The sequence below is a fragment of the Chenopodium album genome, chromosome 8 (assembly GCF_948465745.1).
Source record: "Chenopodium album chromosome 8, dcCheAlbu1.1, whole genome shotgun sequence".
NCBI classification, from domain to species: domain Eukaryota; kingdom Viridiplantae; phylum Streptophyta; class Magnoliopsida; order Caryophyllales; family Amaranthaceae; genus Chenopodium; species Chenopodium album.
The window spans coordinates 38,296,033-38,317,252 of NC_137841.1; the positions used below are offsets into that span (position 1 = coordinate 38,296,033).

At 39.9% G+C, this 21,220-nt stretch overlaps 1 non-coding gene across 1 annotated transcript; it reads left to right on the forward strand.

The window, feature by feature from the left end:
- The first annotated feature begins 13,147 nt into the window (after positions 1-13,147).
- On the forward strand, positions 13,148-13,255 carry LOC145556983 (small nucleolar RNA R71). The gene has a single exon (XR_014092067.1). It is a non-coding gene; the product is annotated as a small nucleolar RNA R71 (small nucleolar RNA).
- Positions 13,256-21,220: the final 7,965 nt, after the last annotated feature.

The window sequence follows — 21,220 nt, forward strand, 5'->3', positions numbered from 1 at the left end:
GCTCCATCAACCAAATCTACAAAAAAAAAAAAAAAAAAAAAAAAAAAAAGAAAAAAAAGAATTTTAATAAAAAAAAAAAAAAAAAACTGCAGATTCCCGTGACACGACAGTTTTGACCGTGTCACGGCAGACTCTAACCGTGACACGGTGACTGTTTTGTGTCACGGGGGCTATTCGGAGCGTATTTTTACCTGCAATAGTACCAGAGAGCCCTTCCTGATGGCTTTCCGGTCAGTTTTTGCCTCGACAAGACCACGAAATGTTTCTCCAAGGCACGTCGGCATAGGAGATCTTCCGGATTCAACATGCTCAAGCACAGACGCTAGACAAGCATGTCCTACCCTACCGTTTGCAAATAGTAGCTTGCTAAACATGCAAAAAATATATGCCCTTCTACGATACACATGATAAGACTCAGAGATAGGGCGATTAAAATATAAATTAGCAAGTTTTTCTAAGTCTCCTTCATTACCACAAACAATTCTATTTAAATCTGGATCTGTTAGATTCAGATGGCGTTCAAAGTCTTGGTAATAATATTCACGTAAGGTAGGCATGGCTATAAGATTCCTAGCAGGAAATCTAAAGATTGCACCAAATTCCTCTGGCAGAGGACAGATCTCATCATAATCAAATTTGAAACAGTGCGTTTCTGGACTCCAATAATCTAATGCTGCTCTAAGAAAATCATGTTCAATAGCTACATGTCGCAGGGCTAGCAAACCCCTGACATGAAATAATTCTAACTCTTTTTTTTCAGCATTGGTCAAAAAATAAGACCAGTCGCGCAATGTATTATCAAAATTCTGAGACATGATTATTGAAATATGAAATTATAAATTATTTTGTGTTTCGTAATTATGCACATCATGAATAATATGGTCTTATTTTATAGCAAAAGCGCTCGAAACTGCCCAGAATTTATCTTTTCGCACGCGTGAAACAAACCGCTAAATAATACGCTTCTCGTGACACGGGAAATTCCACCGTGTCACGGGAACCTTTACCGTGACACGGCAGGTTTTGCCATGACACGGTGAACAGTGCCGTGTCACGACACTTTACGCGCCTGATTTTTTCATCTTTTCCGTATCTATCCGGATTTTTTTTTATCTTTAACGTTTATTTTTTAGTCTTTTCTGAGAGTTTTATTTCTAATAAAATTCTCACCTTTTTTATCTTTATTTTAAAATTTTATTTCCGAGAGTTTTATTTCTAATAAAATTCTCACCTTTTTATTTTTATTTTATTTCTTTATATTTGTTTTGTTTTTGACGAAAATATTTTTTATATTTATTTACTCATCATTTTATTTTATTTCTTTTCATTTCTTTTGGGAAATTTTATTTTAAGTATTTATTTCTTTTCTTTTGGGGAAGGTCGGTACCCTCCATTACTACACTTATATTCTTCGTCGCGTCATTAATAAGTACACAATCACACACAAAGAGTCTCAAACACACACTAACACACGTAATAATAGATTTATAAACTGTAAATAATGTACAAAGAGTCGTAATATATAAATATGTCAAGTGTCATCATAGTATGTACAAAGAGTCATAACATGTACAAAAACCCTCGGTCAGAAATCTCTAGAATCAGAATCAGTCTCATCTCGACCCTGTGCATGTGGTCCGCCCTGTGTGTATGGGAACGGCGCACCGAATAATCCCTCGACCATCCGAGTACGGGGAGTAGCGTCCCTACTAGTCCCCGTAGGCCCAGTAGTAGCCAAGCTCAAAGCAGGACCCGTCCAGCCGGAGAACGGAGTAGACTGGCCCAAAGATACTGGAATCGTCGGCGAAGGCATCGTCCCATACATCGGAACCGAGAACAAGCCCGACAGCGGTGGAGGAATCCCGGATAATGGGGCCGAGAATGAACAGGGATCCAAAAGAGACCCAAACTCGGGAACTGGAGGCTGTGAAAATGACGGACGCTGAGAAGACTGACCCTGCTGCCACTGAGCCTCCTGGAACGGCAGAGTAGTCTGCGGCTCTCGCTGAGAACGCCGGTGAGCCTCGGGAGATCGTCTACCACGACCAAGCTCCTCCTCGTCCGAGCCTCTGGGCCTCGAGCGCGAGCGGGACCTCCGTCGCTAGATGCAAAATTAAACAAATGGTAGAAATGAAAAAATAATAAGTGATACCTCAAGGACGTCGTTAGAGCTCCGACAACTCGCACCACGCCGAAGCTTGATGATGCAATACTTCAGCGCGTCCACCAGCTTCATGATTCCCATCACCTCCGGGCGGTTAAGCTGAAGATAAAACAAAGAAAAATCAGTAATAAGCAGCATTAAAAGAGGGGATAATGCGTCGAAGAAAACTCACCGGCTCAAAAACCTCGGGCACTGACTCTTGCGCCTGTCTGTAACCCTTCGGCGCGTCGGCAATATGGTCCTCCGTGATACCGATCGGCCCAGGGTAGCGGACAGACTGAGGAGGAATCTGAATCCTCCCCACAGGGTGAATGGTCGTCTGAAAATATGATCGAATAATCAAGTTATTCGACTATTTAAAACAGAGATTAGCAAAGAAGATTCTCGAAAGAAATCATACCTCGGGAAGACGGGGTGGAGGAGCCAGAGTGGGAAGCAAATCCCGCGCGTAGTCACTCTCCATGTGAACGAGCTCCTGCCACGGAATAGTGTAGCGCTCTCCCCTGTTGATCAACCCTCTGATCAAGCGGGAGTCCAGCATCGACTCTGGCGGGGAAGAAGGCACCACAAAGCGATCGCCGCTATGCTGACGGACGACTCGCTCCCCTAAATACCAGACGAAGCGCCCGGTACCAACCAAGATGGTACGGTACACTGAAAGACATAGGGCCTCGGGTAGGTCAGTCATCCCGGTCCAAGGACGGTACTGGACATCGATGGGGACCTGGAAATCAGAAAAAGTTAGGCGTGAACAACGGAAACAACATCAGAAGGAAAGGACACGACAAAACTAATCCTTACGCCAGCAGAACAGGTGCCACGGCGTAGTAGCCCACGAAGCGCCGGAAAAGACTCCACCCGCGACTCTCCTCGGTTGCGCCAGCTGGCCCTGACAGGAAAGTCGTGGACCGCTCCCCGACGCCGGCGAGGAGCCAAGCCTGGGAAGTACTCGTAGAACCATATCTGCAACAAAGTTATACTTAGTACACGAGTCGAACAAGTTAAAATGAAACAAAAAGGGAAAAGATCATCACCTCTACGACTCTCCACAGGCCGTAAACGGTGACCGGGGACTCGTCATTCAGCTGACGACAGCCATGACGCAGAGATAGAAGAAGATCCGCGTACCCAAGACTGGCCCAGCTGTAGGATCCTATCTCAGGAATCTTGGCCAAAGAGGGGAGGTAGCAGAGGAGCACGCGTGAACTCCTATCGGGAGAGAGGGTCATAGAGATCAGGATCAAGATGAAGATCCGCAACCGCTGCTCGGCCGTCGTATCCTCCATATCGAAGCCGCGAGCAAGAACTGAAGCCGACTCCGATCGTCCACTCCTAGAACCACCTCGAGACACCGGTCGGGTCCTGATGTGCTGAACGACCGGACCCAACAACTCAGCTACCTCGGCCGATGTCCAAGATAGATCAGACATCTGGCCTACTGCCCGGTCAATAAAGCGCAGCCCGCTGATCATGCTGAAGTCCAGGGGGGTCACTGTCATCTCCCCCCAAGCAAAGTGAAACGTGTTGGTAGTATCCCAGAAATACTCCAACAATGCGCGAACGACCGTCGCGTCGCAACCCCGGGGGCTGCGAAACCCTACAACCGCCGCGTAGAAATCAACCAAGCCAACGACTCCCATAGGGCGCTCGTAGCAGGATCCCCCGTAATGACCTGGTAAAGTCGAGGGATCAAATCACCGGCCCCGGAACCATGCTGGCGGAGTGTGCCATCAACTATGCCGGAGAGTGCGCGGTGAGAGACGTTGTTTTCGCGGCAGAAAACCAGCTGGTCTGGGGTCCATGAAGGTGGAACCCACCTACCCCTACTCGTAGATGTCCGAGGCTCGGACTCCGAGACGTCGTCGTCCATGCCCTCAGGGACCGTGGGAGTGTCCTCTCGAAAAGCCCGACGCCGGCCGCGGGTGGAAAGGTCGCAGTCTCGTCGTCTAGGCATGTTATTGTCAAAATCTAAATGTTTAGCATCATTTCCTAAACATTTAATTCAAGTTGCATATTTATAATAAAAATCTAAATACTTAGCATCATTTCCTAAGTTATTTAGTTGTTTATTGAATTATAAATGTTTAGCATCATTTCCTAAACATTTTAAATTGCAAAATAATAATCTAAATACTTAGCATCATTTCGTGAGTTATTTAGTTGTTTATTGAATTATATGCTAAATTTTTACCTCAAGGCTAAAAATTGGCAAAAATTATGGTATTTAGTTTCTCCATGACAAACTAATACTACAGTTCTCCTAGCCGCATGATACTATATTCTCCATGACAATGTAGTATGAATTAACACATCATTTCACAAAATTCACCATTTCGAAACATGAACATTATTTCACAAAGTAGCACCCAAAAATGGTGATTTGTTCAATTCTCCATGAAATCATGCAATTTTTGTCTCAAATTTCTCACAAACACACATGTACACATATACAAGTAAAATCATGGCAAGAATTTCAACATAAAGCTTCAAAATCAAAAACCCCCAAATTGATTTTTTAGGGTTTGTCATGAAATTGTTAATGTGAAGCTAATTCAAAGGAAAAATCAAAGGGAGCTTACATGAATGTTTGTAAAAGGTCGAAAATGAGGAGAAGATCGAGAAATTACAACAAAATTGGTGAAATTCGAACTCCAAAACTTGAAATTGGGTTCCGGCCACCAGAGCAACTGCCGCGACACGGGCGAGACTAACCGTGTCACGGTCAAAAGTAACCGTGTCACGGCAACCTTCAAGCTTGACGGAGCTCCGGTGAACTAGGCGGAAGCTCCGGAACAGAAACAGAAGCAGCAACGAAGCAGTAGCAGCACCGTACAGTAGCCAAACAACCGCAGCAAAGCAAAAAGAAAAGGAGAAAAAAAAAAAAAAAAAGAGACTAACCGTGTCACGGTCTCTGTTACCGTGTCACGGCAAGCTATGAACAGCCGGCAGTTAACACCAGGCGTGGCGCGACAACTTTTTGGTAAGGGAGAAGCTAAAATGGTGAAAGCAAGTGTGAAAGCAAGGAGAAAAATGTGAAATGGTGAAATAGTGCACACGGATTTAAAGGCAGAAAAGGACAAAAAAGAGCAAAAGAGCCGTTGTTGACTGATTCAAACAGCGAAAAAGGAAAAAAAAAAGAAATAGATGTCCCGTGACACGGGGTACTAGTCCCGTCAGACGGGAGTCCCTGACCGTGTCACGGGAATCTGGTGACGTGGCGCGGCAAATCTGAGCCTGGTCAGGGAATATTCTTAGCTTTTTGACCAGTTTGGCTGACTTTCCGAGTTTATTGGGCGATTATTTTTCGCTACAGTTACGCGGAAAATCCCAACTGATATTTAAAGGGGGGCTAAAATTACCATTTTACCCCTGGCAAAAGTCAAAGCCTATTTTTCGGCATTTTAAGCATTTAATATGGTCGGATAATCGGCTAAAAATTGTGAATTATCTGCGGCCCACGTTCGGGGATAATCGAACCACCATACACTTATCAATTTTCACCAATAGTCGGCTTTCCTCAGGCTTGGAAAGCGTTATCGGTGGATTTTTCTTCAAGTATAGAAAACCGCCAAGTCGGCTTTCCTCAAGCTTGGAAAGCGTTATCGGTGGATTTTTCTTCAAGTATAGAAAACCGCCAAGTCGGCTTTCCTCAGGAATGGAAAGCATCATCAGTGGATTTTTCTTCAAGTATAGAAAACCAAAAAATTCCTTTGTCTGCTTTCCTCAAGTATGGAAGGCATTATCGGTGGAATTTTTCAAGCATAGAATGACACCAAATTCATTCGTCGACTTTCCTCAAGCATGGAAAGTATTATCCGGTAGCTTTCTTCAGGCTTAGAAAGGTACCAAACACTTCAGTCGGCTTTCCTCAGGCATGGAAAGCGTTTCAACCAATGTCACTCGGTAGATTCCTTCAAGCATAGGAAAATACCAAACTCGTTTGTCACCGACACACTGGTGCCAGATATGTATTTTATCCCTTTACTCTTTTATCTATGGAAGTAACATTTTTCTGCAGGTATCGGCGTATACAGAGTGATTTAGGATCGCCGAACGTCTTAAATCATTCTCCGTCCCTATCGACTACTTTGACTATCGTTTTCGAAACTGACGTTTCTACAAACTCAGTCAAAGTGGGGGCTTCTGTAGACACCTAAAAATGTCTCCCCAAAACCAAACCCGATGATAAATAACCTTTCACCGCCACTGTTGGTCGGGTTTAGTATTTAATCCCGAGAGTGCTTAAAAAATCGTATTTTATTAAATTCTTATTTTTGAAAGGTCCATGGATTAGTCTTGGTATTTGGTAAAAGCATAGTTTTAATTTTAGCCCAAGCTTGTTAATTAATTTTAAGCCCAAACCTTTTTATTTTATTATTTTATTATTTATTTTTAGCCCAAACATTTTATTTTATTATTTTATTATTTTAGTCCGAATAATAAAAGTCAGAAAAAATCCCGAAATTATCAAACGGCACTTAAAAAGACGAAAGAAATTAGGGTTAAAAATGAATTTAGACGGAAAAATGGACTGGAATTGACCGTGTCACGGTACATCCTGACCGTGTCACGGGAAATCTTCCCGTCTGACGGTGGGACTTCCCGTAACACGGGAGGTCTGCCGTGACACGGAGAGTTCAGTGTCCTTTCCGCGTAAACCCTTAACGCGTTTTCCGTTCCGTTTTCTGAAAATTTCCCGCGTCACTCCAAAACTGACCGTGTCACGGGAACTTGTACCGTCTGACGGTACAGTCTGACCGTGTCACGGTACAGTCTGACCGTGTCACGGGATACTTTTTTAGGGTTTTTATCATTTTAGGGTTCCGTGTGCTCCCTCAGCACATTTCCCTATAAATACCCCCTCATTTCTAATGTACGGGGCAACCAGAATTCTATGATTCTTATTTTCTCTCTTCTATGCTATTAACCTAAACACTAGCCTACCCTTTTCACTTCAAAATTCCTTCTTCAAGCACTCAAAGGAGTCCATATTTTACTCGAGGTTCTGTTCTTAAGCCAAGGCGTGAAAGGTAGAATCGTTTGAGGGTTTGGCCCCAAAATCAACCATATTTTATTTGATTTAATTTGATTGTTGTTTTATTATTTCCTTGAAGTTACTAACTCGTTTATTATTTTGTAGTTGCAAACAAACAGATTCAAAGTAAGGATCATGCTCTTTTTATTATTATTATTTTTCTAACGATTTTTATGTTGTTGGAATTATTATTAAATTGGTTTTTATATTAATATTGATTCTATTATTTATTTTGATCACCATATTGCATGTTAAAGGGAATATGTAATTGAAAATCACGCCTAATAAGATAATTTGGACAACCGGTTTAGGATCCTTTTTAATCTTATTATTAATTGAAGTGATCACCAAATATTTTGAATTATGTGTGCATTAATTTTGAACCAATTTAGTTAAATAATAGTTTGGAGCAAATTGAATTATTGTTTGTATGCCTTTGAGATCACAGGAATGCTTTTCAATATAAGAATCGAGTAGAGGCCAATACGGGCGAATGTGACTCCACGACTCACTTCGTACCATCATCCCCGATCCTCCTTTCGTGGTTCCGAACCATATGGAGTTAGTAATCTCATGGATTATGAATGGGGTGTAACCTTCACGGGTCAATCGTTGTTGCCTTCATTGTCCCTTATCGTGGTTGCCTTTTATGATCCGTGAACAGTTTACAAGTTCCTAAAAAAACTTGTTGGCGGCTCCCTACTTTCCTTGTCCCTAATCGTATTGTGTCAATTCCCACTTCCTATGAGTGCCAAGCATATTCACAACATGCTTTTAACGTAGGCGCACTTCGAACGACGCCTACAGCTACCCACAAAGTAAATAGCTCCTCATGAGAGAGCTTGCTCAAATCTTGCTTGCTAAACACCGCAAACCCCAGAATGCGGTGTAGAATATGGAGCACAGGGTGGATTATATGGTTAGCCACAGAATACCGAGTGTTGAATTCTTTATAGTCGGTAATCGTTTGCCACCATCTAAATGCATCGTACTCAGGGAACAAGCTCAACGAAGGGGCAAGGAGGTCCGCCTCGGGGTTCAGATCCAACAAAACATTAAGATCACTCAGAGTCATAGAGTACCGGTTGTTAAATAATTGAAAGGAAATCTGGAAGTCGTTCCCAAGAGGCTCTTTTTCAAAAGAGGCCAAGAATTCGAAAGTTGGCTCCTTATAAGCTCGGTATTGATGTTTGATGAACTCGCTCATCCCCAAGTTATCAAGGAGCGACCTTATATCGTCGTCAATCCCTAAAGCTCTCATGGAGCGTTGATCATAGTGTCGGGAGGGATTTAACTTTTGGCCACGAAGGTCGTTGAAGAACGTAGCATGGACCTTGTTCGAAAATCTCAATCTAGGGGGAACATTAGGTCCTTGAGCTTGAGTTTGTTGGGTACTTGGTTCTTCAACCGTTAACCTGGGCTCCTTTCTGCTCCTTCTTTTGCTCATTATGTTCAACCAACACAAAAAAACCCAACCAAAAGTAGAACTACCTTCGAACTTAACCAACAATTGGAAAACAACAACAAAAACTCAAGTCTCAATAATCTGCAAAAGAGTTAGTGCTAACATCTAACCATACAAATATAACGCCCAAGACAACAAGAATCAACAACAAAGTAGTCAATCAAAACACATTATGATAGCAAGCAATTCTCATGAAATTAGTTGCAATATCAACAATTCAAACATCAAATTTCTCAACTTAGTTTCATGAAAATGGCTTCAAAAACAATAGTATGAACAACAATGTCCCCAAAATCACCAAATTTCACACTAATAACCAACAAATCCCTCACAAAGAAAACCAAAATCACATGCAATTCACTCAAGCTAATTCATGTTTAATAACTAAAAATTTTGCATAAATAATTGAAATTAAGTAATAAAATAGCAAAATTTAGAGTTATATTACCTTGTAGAAGCTTGAACACCACCAAGAGCCTCCAAGAACACCACCTTCAATGAAGCTTGCAAACCATGAAAATGGGGGATTTTTGGGTATTTTGGAGGGAGAAAGTGGGTGAATTTGTGAGTAGAGTGAAAGTTTTTGATGGATTTGAAAGAAAATCAATGGAATTTGTGAAAAATGGGTGAAATTCGAAGGTTAGGGTTTGGGTTTTTGAGGAGAGAGAAGAGAGCATGAAAATGGGGTTTCGAAAATATGAGAAAGAAATCGGGGAGAAGAGGGTTAAAAACCCGATTTTCCTGCTCTGCGCGCCCACACAGGAGAGCTGCGCGCCCGCACAGTTGAGCTGCACGCCCGCACAGAGGTCGCGCACTACATCGCGAAAACTCTCTGCCTCGAGCTTCAATTTTTGACAAAATTTTTGCGGGTTCTGACAGTGAACGCGCGCCCGCACAGAAATATAGTTGGCTATATCCGCGTACCAAGGGGTACAAGTTGACATCAAGGCCATGAGAGCCTCGAATCCCATCTCATCATTAATCGGTACATCCTCCTTGTTCTCAAATGGTAGCCTAGACAAATGATCCGCTACATAGTTCTCCGCTCCCTTCTTGTCCCTCATTTCCATGTAAAAGTCTTGGAGAGAGAGAACCCAATGGATCAGGCGAGGCTTTGCTTCTTTCTTGGTCATAAGATACCGCACCGTGATGTGATCCGTGTACACGATAACTTTTGAGCATATGAGATTGGACCGAAACTTATCGAATGAAAACACTACCGCTAACATCTCTTTCTCCGTTGTTGTGTAATTCCTTTGAGCCTCATCTAGAGTCTGACTTGCGTAGTAGATGACACATGATTTTCCTTGTTTCTTTTGACCAAGAACGTCAACTACTGCAAAGTCACTAGCATCGCACATTAGCTCAAAAGGCAAGCTATAATCCGGAGCTTGTACAACGGGAGAAGAAATGAGAGCTTCCTTGAGTTTACGAAACGCCTCAATGCAAGCCTCATTAAAGTAAAAAAAAAACTCCTTTTTGAGTAGTTCGGTCAAGGGTTTGGCGATTGAAGAAAAATCTTTGATAAACCTCCGGTAAAAACCGGCATGCCCAAGAAAAGCCCGTACCCCCATGATGGAAGTAGGAGGGGGAAACTTTTCAATCACCAAAACCTTGGCCGGATCTACTTCAATGCCATTTTTTGAAACCTTATGGCCGAGGACAATGCCCTCCTCAACCATAAAATGGCACTTTTCCCAATTTAAAACCAAACTTGTCTCTTGACACCTTTTCAAAACTTTTTCAAGGTTAAAAAGACAAGTGTCAAAAGACGAGCCACCAACACTAAAATCATCCATGAAAACCTAAATTTCTTTTTCAAGCATCTCAGAGAAAATGGAAGTCATGCATCTTTGAAAAGTAGAGGGTGCATTGCATAATCCGAATGCCATTCTTCGGTATGCAAATGTCCCACATGGACATGTGAAAGTAGTTTTCTCTTGATCACTTGGATGGATAGGGATTTGGAAAAATCCGGAATACCCATCCAAGAAACAAAAGAAAGAATGGTTAGAAAGCCTTTCAAGCATTTGGTCCATGAAAGGGAGAGGAAAATGATCTTTCTTGGTGTTTTTGTTCAATATCCTATAATCAATGCACATTCTCCACCCGGTCACCGTCCGGGTGGAGATTTCCTCTCCCTTTTCATCCTTGATTATGGTCATTCCACCCTTCTTTGGAACCACATGAACCGGGCTAACCCATTTTCTATCGGAGATAGCATAGATGATTCCCGCTTCACGTAGTTTCAAGATTTCTTTCTTCAGAACCTCTTGAAGGTGGGGGTTCAACTTTCTTTGAGGTTCAATGGAGGTTAAATGATCATCCTCAAGATGAATATGATGCATGCATAAAGAAGGGCTAATACCTTTAATATCATCAATGTTATACCCTATCGCATCCCTATATTTCTTTAAAACATCAAGAAGTTTTTCCAAATTAACACCATCTAGGGTAGCATTGAAAATAATAGGGTATTTTCCCCCCTTATCAAGAAAAGCATATTTCAAAGAAGGGGGAAGGGGTTTGAGTTCTACCTTGGGAGGAGGCTTAGAACTCTCCTCCAATTTCTCCTCCTTGGACTCAAGCTCGACCTCAACTTGTTGTTCAACTTCCTCCTTTGAGGATTCCTCCATTGCCATGACAAATTCTTTAGCCTCTTGAGAGTGGAACTCTTCTTTGCATGTAAGGGATTCAATCATTGGATCTTGAGGCCTCATCACGACCCTTCCCAAGCGATCTAGCTCCTCATTTACAACATCAACTCTATAGCATTTTTCAACCATGGGGGTCTTGAGCAACTTCGAAAATTCAAAGACAATTTTTTCATCGGCCACTTCACAAGTGATGGTGTTGTTCTTGCAATTGATGACCGCCCCCAAAGTTTTAAGAGCTTCACATCCCAAAATCAAAGGAGTGTTAACATCTTCCTCTGTATCCATCACTACAAAGTCACAAGGCACGTAGATGTGTCCCACTTGAATTGGAACATCCTCAAGCTCTCCACAAGGTAATTTCACCGATCGATCGGCCAATTGAATTGTCTTCCTTGTAGGGATCATCTCAATATTGAGTTTTTGAGCAATGGATAGAGGGATTAAACTAACACTTGCTCCAAGATCGGCTCAGGCGCCCCTAGCTTCCATGTTCCCAATTTTCACCGGCAAAGTGAAACTTCCCGGGTCTTTCTCCTTCTTAGGCATCTTATGTTGGACAAGAGCACTCACTTGATGTGGAAGGGTGATAAGCTCATCATTGAGCTTCCTCTTGTTGGTGAGAATATCTTTGAGGAACTTGGAATAAGATGGCATTTGTGTCACAACATCAAGAAAAGGGAGGTTGATATGCAAATTCTTCATGACACTAAGAAATTTTGTAAATTTGTCATTCAACTTCCTCTCCGCAAACCGACCGGGAAAAGGAACCGGTCCATCAAGATTCCTAGCCTTACTAGGAATTGAAATTGTCTTCTCATTGTCTATCTTCTTCTTCTCGGAACCACCTTCTATCTCATCACCTTTTTCTTTCTCACCTCCCTTGTTTTCATTCACACTCACCTTTCCTCCCTTCTTTCCCTCACTATCCCCTTCATTTGGTCCTTCAAAGGAAGTTCCCGACCTCAATGTGATCGCCTTGCATGTATCGGGTTTTGGATTGTGAGATGGATTAGGTTGTGGTTGTCCAGTTAGAGTGGATGGTGAATTGAAAGGATTTCTCTCGGCCAATTAAGCTAGTTGTGAATCAACCATCTTGTTGTGGGCTCTTATCTCTTGCATTTGTTGCCCAAAAGATTGCATTTGCGCATGCATGGCTTGGAGGAGTTGAGTTTGAGTTAGCTCTGCTTGAGGTGCTTGTTCTTGATGGCTTCTTAGAGGTGCTTGGGTTTGATTGTAGTATTGGTTGTTCCTTGGATAGCTTCCTCTTGGGTTTTGGGGTTGAGATGGAGGTGGATTTTGATATTGAGGATTGGAGTTATAGGAAGGTTGAGCTTGTTGGTTCTATTGTTGATGTTGAGGTACAAACCCGGGTGGTGATTTTCTCCAAGCTACTCCACCGCCGCTTCCTCTAAATCCCTCTTTCCTAGTGTTGTATGCCACTACATGTTCGGGGCTTAAACCTCCACAATAGAATATATCATGGTTCGTTCCTCCACAATTTTGACAAGAGAAAGAGTTAACTTGAGAAGAGCTTGCTCCACCACTTGAGCTTGCATTCACACTCGTGTTCAATTTTGAAAGCCCTTTTGTTAGTTGATCAATTTGATGTTGTAATTGATCAACTTTCTCCAATTCGTAAATACCACCTCTCTTTGGAGCGGTTCTTCTTCGGCCCCCCAAGAGTAATTCTTTGCTACCTCTTCTATTGTGGCTTCAACTTGATTTTGAGGGATCTTGATTAATTGGCCACCCACCCTCGCATCCAAATTGGCTCTTGACATGGGCTCTAATCCGTCGTAGAAAAACCGCATGAGCAACCCTTGATTGTACTCATGGTGGGGACATGCTTGCACCAAATCTTTGAATATCTCCCATGCTTCACCAAGACTTTCATCGGCCTCTTGCTCAAATGATGCAATTTTCCTTGTCATTTCGGCGGTCTTCTCTTCGGAGATAAAGCGCTTCAAGAACGCCTTTACAACCTCCCTCCATGTCGTGAGAGAGTTAGGCTTTACTTGCTTTAGCCATTTCTTTGCTCGTCCGGTGAGAGATTGCCGGAAAAGGTGCATACGAATGTAGTCTTGACTCACTTCACTAGTTTGCATCATTACGCACAATTCAAGGAATCGGTCCAAATGTTCAATAGGGTCCTCACTTGCACTTCCGGAGAATTGCTCCGATTGGACCATTCGAGTATATTGTGGATGGATTGAGAACTTGGTTTCCGTGACGGGTAGCAAAATCCCTCCCGTGAGATTATAATCCTCCGGATTTCCGAACTCACGAAACAAGACATCATTTTCTTGTCCCTCCATTGATTCGCGTGGTGAGCTTGAAGAGTAAGTATCACTCTCACTATCAACTATATCACCAAAACCTCTTCCCTCATCTTGATAAAGCCTATGGACTTGTCTCAAGGTTTGGTGGAATTCGTGGTCAATTTAATGTGAGGGTGTTCCTTGATACCTCCTAAGCATTCACCAAAGCTATGCAAACAATTAGCAATGACAAGGATGATAAAACAAAAGAAAGCAAAATGACTCTAACAAAAGCAATAAAATTCGATAAACAAGCCACTTCCCCAGCAACGGCGCCAAAATTTGATCGGGATAGGATAGGTCGTTAAACTATTCCCCTAATCAAATTAACAATTTATAAATCCTAAACCTACACTAAACTAGTTAGTGGCAAGTAAAGGGTCGATACACTAGGGAAGCACGCTAATTCAACATCAAATATCACTAATGCAAGAGTGAAAAGGGGATTGTTTTGTTGGTTTTGTTGAGTAGAACACTAAAACTACAAGTAAGCAAGAAAATGATGATTAAAATCAATAGAAAATGACGCTAGGGATTCAGGGGTTTCAAACATGCATTAGAAAGAGGGGAATAATGATAGTTATCATGATGAACATGCCAAAGAATACAATATTCTACCTAAACAATTCATTCTCATGCAATCGTCTAGGCAAATCAATAAAAGAAGTCAATGCTAATTAGGATCATTCTCATACATCCTATTAGACACAAGCAAATCAAGAGAATAAAGAAGCACAATACATGAAACTCCATTTTAACAACTCATTCTCATGCAATCATTAAAATAGAGGTGATCTTAATCTAGTTCAAATCATTTTCATGCATTTAAACTAGGATGCAATCAAATAAAGTGCAACAATAATCCCAAGCCATTAAAAATCATGTCTTTCAGGAATTTAAGGCATGTAATCAATCCAACTATCATCATTCATCCATCATTCAATACATATCTTCCACCCCCTTCCCCTAGCTAAGAGTTTAGCCTAGAGAAGGGAGATTAAACAAAATATCAAAACTAGAAATAAACACAAGAAACTCAAAACAAAACATGATTGAAATATATGAAATCAATAACAACAAGATAAACTAATAAGATAGACAAAAATAAGTAACAATAAAACAAATAAATAATATTAAAGGAAAGGATAGAAGATTACTTAATAAAGGATTGAAGAAAGATGAAAACTTGGATACTTGCTTGATTGATGGAAGATTAAAGCTTAAGCAAAGTTGAATACAATAAAGGAAGCTTGAATAACAATCTATTTTCTCTCTCTAGATTAGGCTAATGCTCTATAGAATTAGTACTAAGTGTCCTTCTATTGCAAAGAGTCCCGTCTATATATATGTGGCTCCACCCAAAAGAAAGAGACTTGGACAACAAGGCGCAAATAAATCGTAAACCCAGCCGTGCGCGCCCGCACAGATGAGCTGCGCGCCCGCACACAATGTTTGTGCGCCCTCTCAGTGTAGTGCGCGGCCGCAACTTTGAGGGTACGGGGAAAATGAGCGCGCCGCATAAGTCTTGCGCGCCCGCGCATCTGTGTGTGCTCCCGCACACAAGTCATGCATAGGGTCGCGCAAACTCTCTGGTTTGCCTCTAATTCTTCAGTCTGGCTGTGCGGGTTCTGACAGGGCTGCACGCCCCCACAGCCTCACATGTACGCCCGCACAGAAGCCGCACAGTACCCCGCGCACAACAGATAGCTTGGCTTCTTGATATCCTCTTTCTTTCGGCACATAATACCTACAAAATAAGGGAGAAAAGGAAAGAGGAAGCAAAACTAAGTAAAAATGCTTAGAAAATGGGCCAAACAAGCGCAAATGAGGAGAAAATCCTTAGAGAAAAAGGATAAAAGAGTGGCATAAATGCCAGTCAATAAAGGGGGAAGCATTGGTGGTCAGGTGGTTGATTGGTGCGTGAGGGAGCATGGGAAATGGAGTGGTGGAGGATGATAGGAGGTGGCTGCATGGTGGTTGATTGGTGCGTGAGGGAGCGATTAACTTTTGACATGAATTCGGAAACCGAACTCACTTGACTTAAAACCCGAACACCTACACGCAAAACCGAGAAAAGGGATTAAGAAAAATATAATAAAACTAAATAAACTAAAATAGGAAATGAGAGAATTAAAACTAAAACTAACATTGTTAAATAAAACACAAACAAATAAAATATGAAAAACACTCCAAACTAATTAAAATAAATAAAAGTAAAATAGAAATAAGAGAAATAAAACTAAAACTAATAAAAATATAAAACTGTACAAGTAAATAAAATAAAATAAAATTAAAACTAATAAAAACTATGAAAGTAACAAAGAAAAGGAACGAAATAAAATAAATTGAAAGTAAATAAAATACGAAAATAAACTAGAAACCAATTAAATAAAGAAATTAAATTAAAACTTACTAAAACTAAGAAATAAACTAGAAACTTTATTAAAAAGAAAACAAGAGAATAAAAGGGAAAATAAGGGAAAATAAACACGAAAATAACTCTAAAACTACTCCCTAAGAGTGACATAAATGTCACTCATCAAATTCCCCCAAGCTAAACCTTTGCTCGTCCTCGAGCAAAGCTAAAGAAAAAGAGAACAAGATGGATTTATTGAAAGAAATAGAAACAAAATAGAAACAAAGAGAAAGAATGTACACTAACTCACTGTCGTAGGAATCACGGATGCATTTAGCGTATGCATCAAGCCCTTGAAAGCCCCATGTCGCCAAAGAGGACGAGTAAGCTCTCGTGAGGGTTTCCTAAGAGGTTTAACCCACAACTCTTGACAAAACATAACATTCAAGGCAAAGGTGAAATTAAGAAAACTTGAGTTTTGATATTTCAAACCAAACACAAACAATGGGCTAAATGCACAAGAATACAATCCTTTCTAGACATTACAGGTAGCCAAGCAAAAGAATATCTAAGGTTGGTATACACATAAAGCATGCAAAGGGTAGAGAACTTCGAGGGACTTACACTCCTTCTTATCTCCAACCAAACTTCCATTTCCTCACTAGTTTTGCATCCACTTTGAAGGTGATAACTAGAGATTCCTCGAAGGAACAGGATAAATAAACATTGAAAAACAATTAGGCTACCGAAAATTATGGCATTGATAGCTCGCTCAATAGGCTTGGCTTGATTACCCTCCACCGGTAGTAACTAAACCTCACTAAGGTCAAAAGGTCTTAAAAGGGTTGAAACGTTGAGGCTAGGGTAAAGGGCGTGGAAATAAATTTGGAAATTGGTGGTAAACTTAGAAGTGAAGCAAGGCTGATCATTCCTCAATTCAAACTTAATAAACTACCAACTTTCAAATAAAAAACTCTAGCAACTCCTCCCCCAAGCTTATTCTTTTTCAAACAAACAACAAATAATTTTGTATTTTTTCAATATTTCTTTTTTTTTCATTTCTTTTTATTATTTGCTCTCGCCTCTTTTAAGTTTGAGCGGCTTTTTCTTTCATTTCCTTCATTTTCTTCTCATTTGCTCAAACCATTCAACATAACAAAGATAATCACAAGCACCAAAATTTGATTTTTTCACTTCTTTTTCATTCTTTTTCTCACTTTCATTAACCAAAAATACAAATCAAGTCCCAAGAATGCTTCACAAAAACTAATAAAGGTGAAAATAAAGCAAAGGTCCATTGTTTTGTAATGTGGTTATGCCAAAGAAGGGAAAATGGCTCAAATTAGGTTACTAAATGAGCAAATGCAAAAGAAAAATAAAAGAATAGAAAATAATAAAACAAAACAAAAATCCTAATTGCCTTCGTCTTCCCCTAGGTTGGTTCGGTCTCGATCTCGGGTAAAATCAAGTGAAATTCTCGATATGAGCTAGCAATGCCAAGGATCCAAACGCCACACATGCAAGAAATGTAGAAGGATAGAACAATATAGACACATCCTCACAAAAATGATGGTAGTGGAATAGCAAAAATCACCTTTAAAGCTTCAACTAGCTAGAGAGCGACAACCACTTACCACAAACCAAGTGAGCTAAGGTTTTATAGCCCTTAAGTTCTACTACCTTGGCAATGTTATATGTGTGAACCAACCTCGACATTCAAGTGCATGAAAACCTCTAACAACTAGCAAAGAGGGTATTCTAGGTGCTAAAGCAAAATTATGTCCAAGTTTAAAACAAAACATTTTGAAACTTTGCCTTGAATGCCATCGAAAGACACTATACACACAAATATTCACAAAAAAAAAACAATACTCATGAATGCATATACAATTGTTTAAGATGAAAGCATGATCAATCAATACTACATATACCAAAAGTCAACTCAATAAGATGCTCATGGCCATCCAAACATAGAAAACCAATCTCAATAATAGACTTTGGCAAGTATAAGAGAAATAAATCAAGCAATCATGAGATAATGGATTAAGAAACCACCAAGAGATATAGATAACCCCCCAAGCTAGCGAATAGCTACTCCCCCAAGCTAGAATGGAGTATTGTCCTTAATGCTCAAAATAAAGGGAAAAAGGGGGGGGGGGGAGGGAAGGGAAGAAAGAATCCATATCCACACAACAAATCATATTCATTCAATCCAAATGCATATAAGAAAGCAAATCCAAGATGAGGGAAGAAGGAAATAGTAAACCAAATGTGAGGTGGGTGTTGAAACCCGCAAGTGAGCACATTGTCCATATTTTCATCTAATTCCTCGTCTTTGTTGCTTTTCCAAATTCAAGGAATCATTGGTGTGCTTCTTCTCAAGGATCTCAATCCAAAATCCTTGCACATGAGTATATGCATCAAGTACCTATACACATAGACAAAAGAGTAAACAAAAATGAGAAGCATAAAAGAAAGAAAAAGAAAGCAATAAAACACGGAATACTTCCCAAGAAAGGCTTGCTTAACGTCCAAGCATGACCAATCTAGTAAATAACCCGACAAAAAACGCAAAAGCTTTCCATATGCACCGGCAAACATATCAAGAAATAGAGCATACGCGATGCTCATATTACAAACAAAAATAAAGTACAAGGAGACTTTATGCTTGAGAGAAGAGAGAAAAGAAAAAGTAAAAGAATAAAATAAATCAAGAAAATAAGAAGAAAAAGAAAAATCTTCACAAAAATATTTTTGGTTGGCATTATAACTCTTTTCCTCATCAACAATGAAAGAGTTAAGGGCTTCGGAAGCATGAATAGGAAGAGGATCCCTAAGAGGTTCTTTGAGAAAAGAAGGGAGGAACATAGGATAGTAGGAGATATGGTTAAACCTTTGGGAGAAAGGTGTATGAGAAAGGAAAAAAGGGTTAGCTAATCCCTCATCATAAGATCTCACATCACAAATGAGGGAATGAAAATCAATCATGGAATCCTTAAATGAAGTACCCTCACGTTCTACATCTCCCTCAAGCTCAAAAACTCCAAGCAATTCAACCTCAACCTTCTCCTCACAACCTTGAACAACATCTCCCTTAAATTTCTCAAGGCCTACCATCTCAAAATCAAGAGTGAATGGGGCAAATTTCTCTCAAACTCATCTCTTTCTAATGAAGCCTTATCAATGAACTCACTCATAAGGTTATGGGCTACCGTTTGAAACTCAAGAAATATTTGGGCCATAATCTCAAATGAGTCCAAATCATCATGGATAGACGAGTTAAAAGCTTGCTCATTGGAATCATCTAGGGGACTATGGGGAACACCTTTAGAATTCATGCAAAAATCGGATGCAATATGAGAAAGAACATGCACTTCATCATCATTAGAATGTACCTCATTACATTGAGCTATAGAGGGAGGGGAGTTGAAATCATGCATTACATGGTCACTATGGGGAGCATCAAGCACATCATGGGAATTCATTTTAGACAAATCATGACAATTAGCATCAACATTAAAAGCAAGAGAATCCCGAACATAAGTCTCATGATTGGCCCTCTCCCGATCATAATTATCCCTAGCTAACCAAGAATAGAAATCCCAAGGTTCATCCGAAGACATGTCTTGAAATTTACCATTTAACATATTATCAACTACTCCTCTAAAATGCTCATTTACTCCCAAATTGATGATTTCACAATAATCACCCTTGGTTAAACCTTTAACACCATCTAGGAAATCCTCAAGTCTATTAAAATACACCCAAAACGGTTCATTATCAAATTGAGGAATAGAAATATAAGCCATTTTTTTCAAATAAAGCAACACAAATAAAAAACAACAAATAGAATGAAAATTATAAACAATGGACTAGTCTCAATAAGATAACATAACGGTAATGGAAGTCGTTCCCCGGTAACGGCGCCAATTTGACAAGGGAATAAACGCATCGTCAATTGTCTATCCCTAGATCAAATACAATTTATACAACCTAAACAAACCTAATACGAGTATAAGGCAAGCATAGGGGTCGAACCACAGAGAACGAATAAACACCGCCAAATGTTATCGACAATTAAGCTAGTCCGGAATAAGAGATAAATAAACTAAAGTCTAAAGATGCTAAAATAAGAAATAAATCACTAAGGGAAATGGTTTAGGTATAACATTCACTTGATCATAAACAAAGGCATAGAAATTGAATTAATTATGAACTAAACATACATGAATATCGAGGTAAAAGATCCAATCTAGCCGCCTTCCGGGGTCAATTGGCTTCTCCTAACATAGCCTCTATGTTTCCACATTAGAACCATATACTAGGAGGTACTATTAAATAACAATCGATAGTAATGAACCTTAACTAAGTCAACTTCCGTTCCTTGTTAGCAAAGATTCACCTTTAATCAACCAACAATGTGCACTTGCAAGAAGATTAAATAATATCAAACATATAAAGACTTTAATCACAAATAAATTAATTCTAAAACCTTGAACATGCTCAAGATCCAACTACACCACAACCATCCCCTTAATGGGGAAATTACTCACTAATCATGCTAATAACAAGATTAATTAACAAATAAACAAGAATAAACATGATTAATAAGCAATACCAACAACTTAAATAATAATCAAAATAAAGCAAATAAAAATAGAGGAGAGAGAGTTAGAGATTCTCATTCATTGAATGTGAAAATCTACAAGCAAGATGATCAATCTTCCTCTTCAATATCCAAGCTCCACAATGGTGAAACCCTTACTTTCTCTCTCTAAACTATCCTAATCCTACCCTAAACCTAGAGAGAAAAGATCTCCTAAAAACTAATAAGAGAGTAGAATAGATGGTAATTGAATAATCCCCTAATTACCCCAAAAATTGGGTATTTATACTAAGCTAATAAAATAAAAGAGAAATAGAAAAATAAAGAAATAAAAGGAAAATAAAAAGAAATAAAATAAAACTAAAGAAAGAAATAAGAAAAGGGAAAGAAAAAAAAGAAATAAAAATAAAAGAAAAAGGAAAAATAAATCACCAAAATCCCTAAAACATATCAGCTTCTTTCAAGCTTCTTCGAAGTTGGGTGCTTGAATGCCATTGAAGTGCCTCTTCATCACATCACCACCGTTTATCAACCATCAACAACAATCATCAAGGATAATCATCAAACATCATCTTTCCTCTGCAATCTCAATCGTTTGATCTCACTAAATATAATGTGC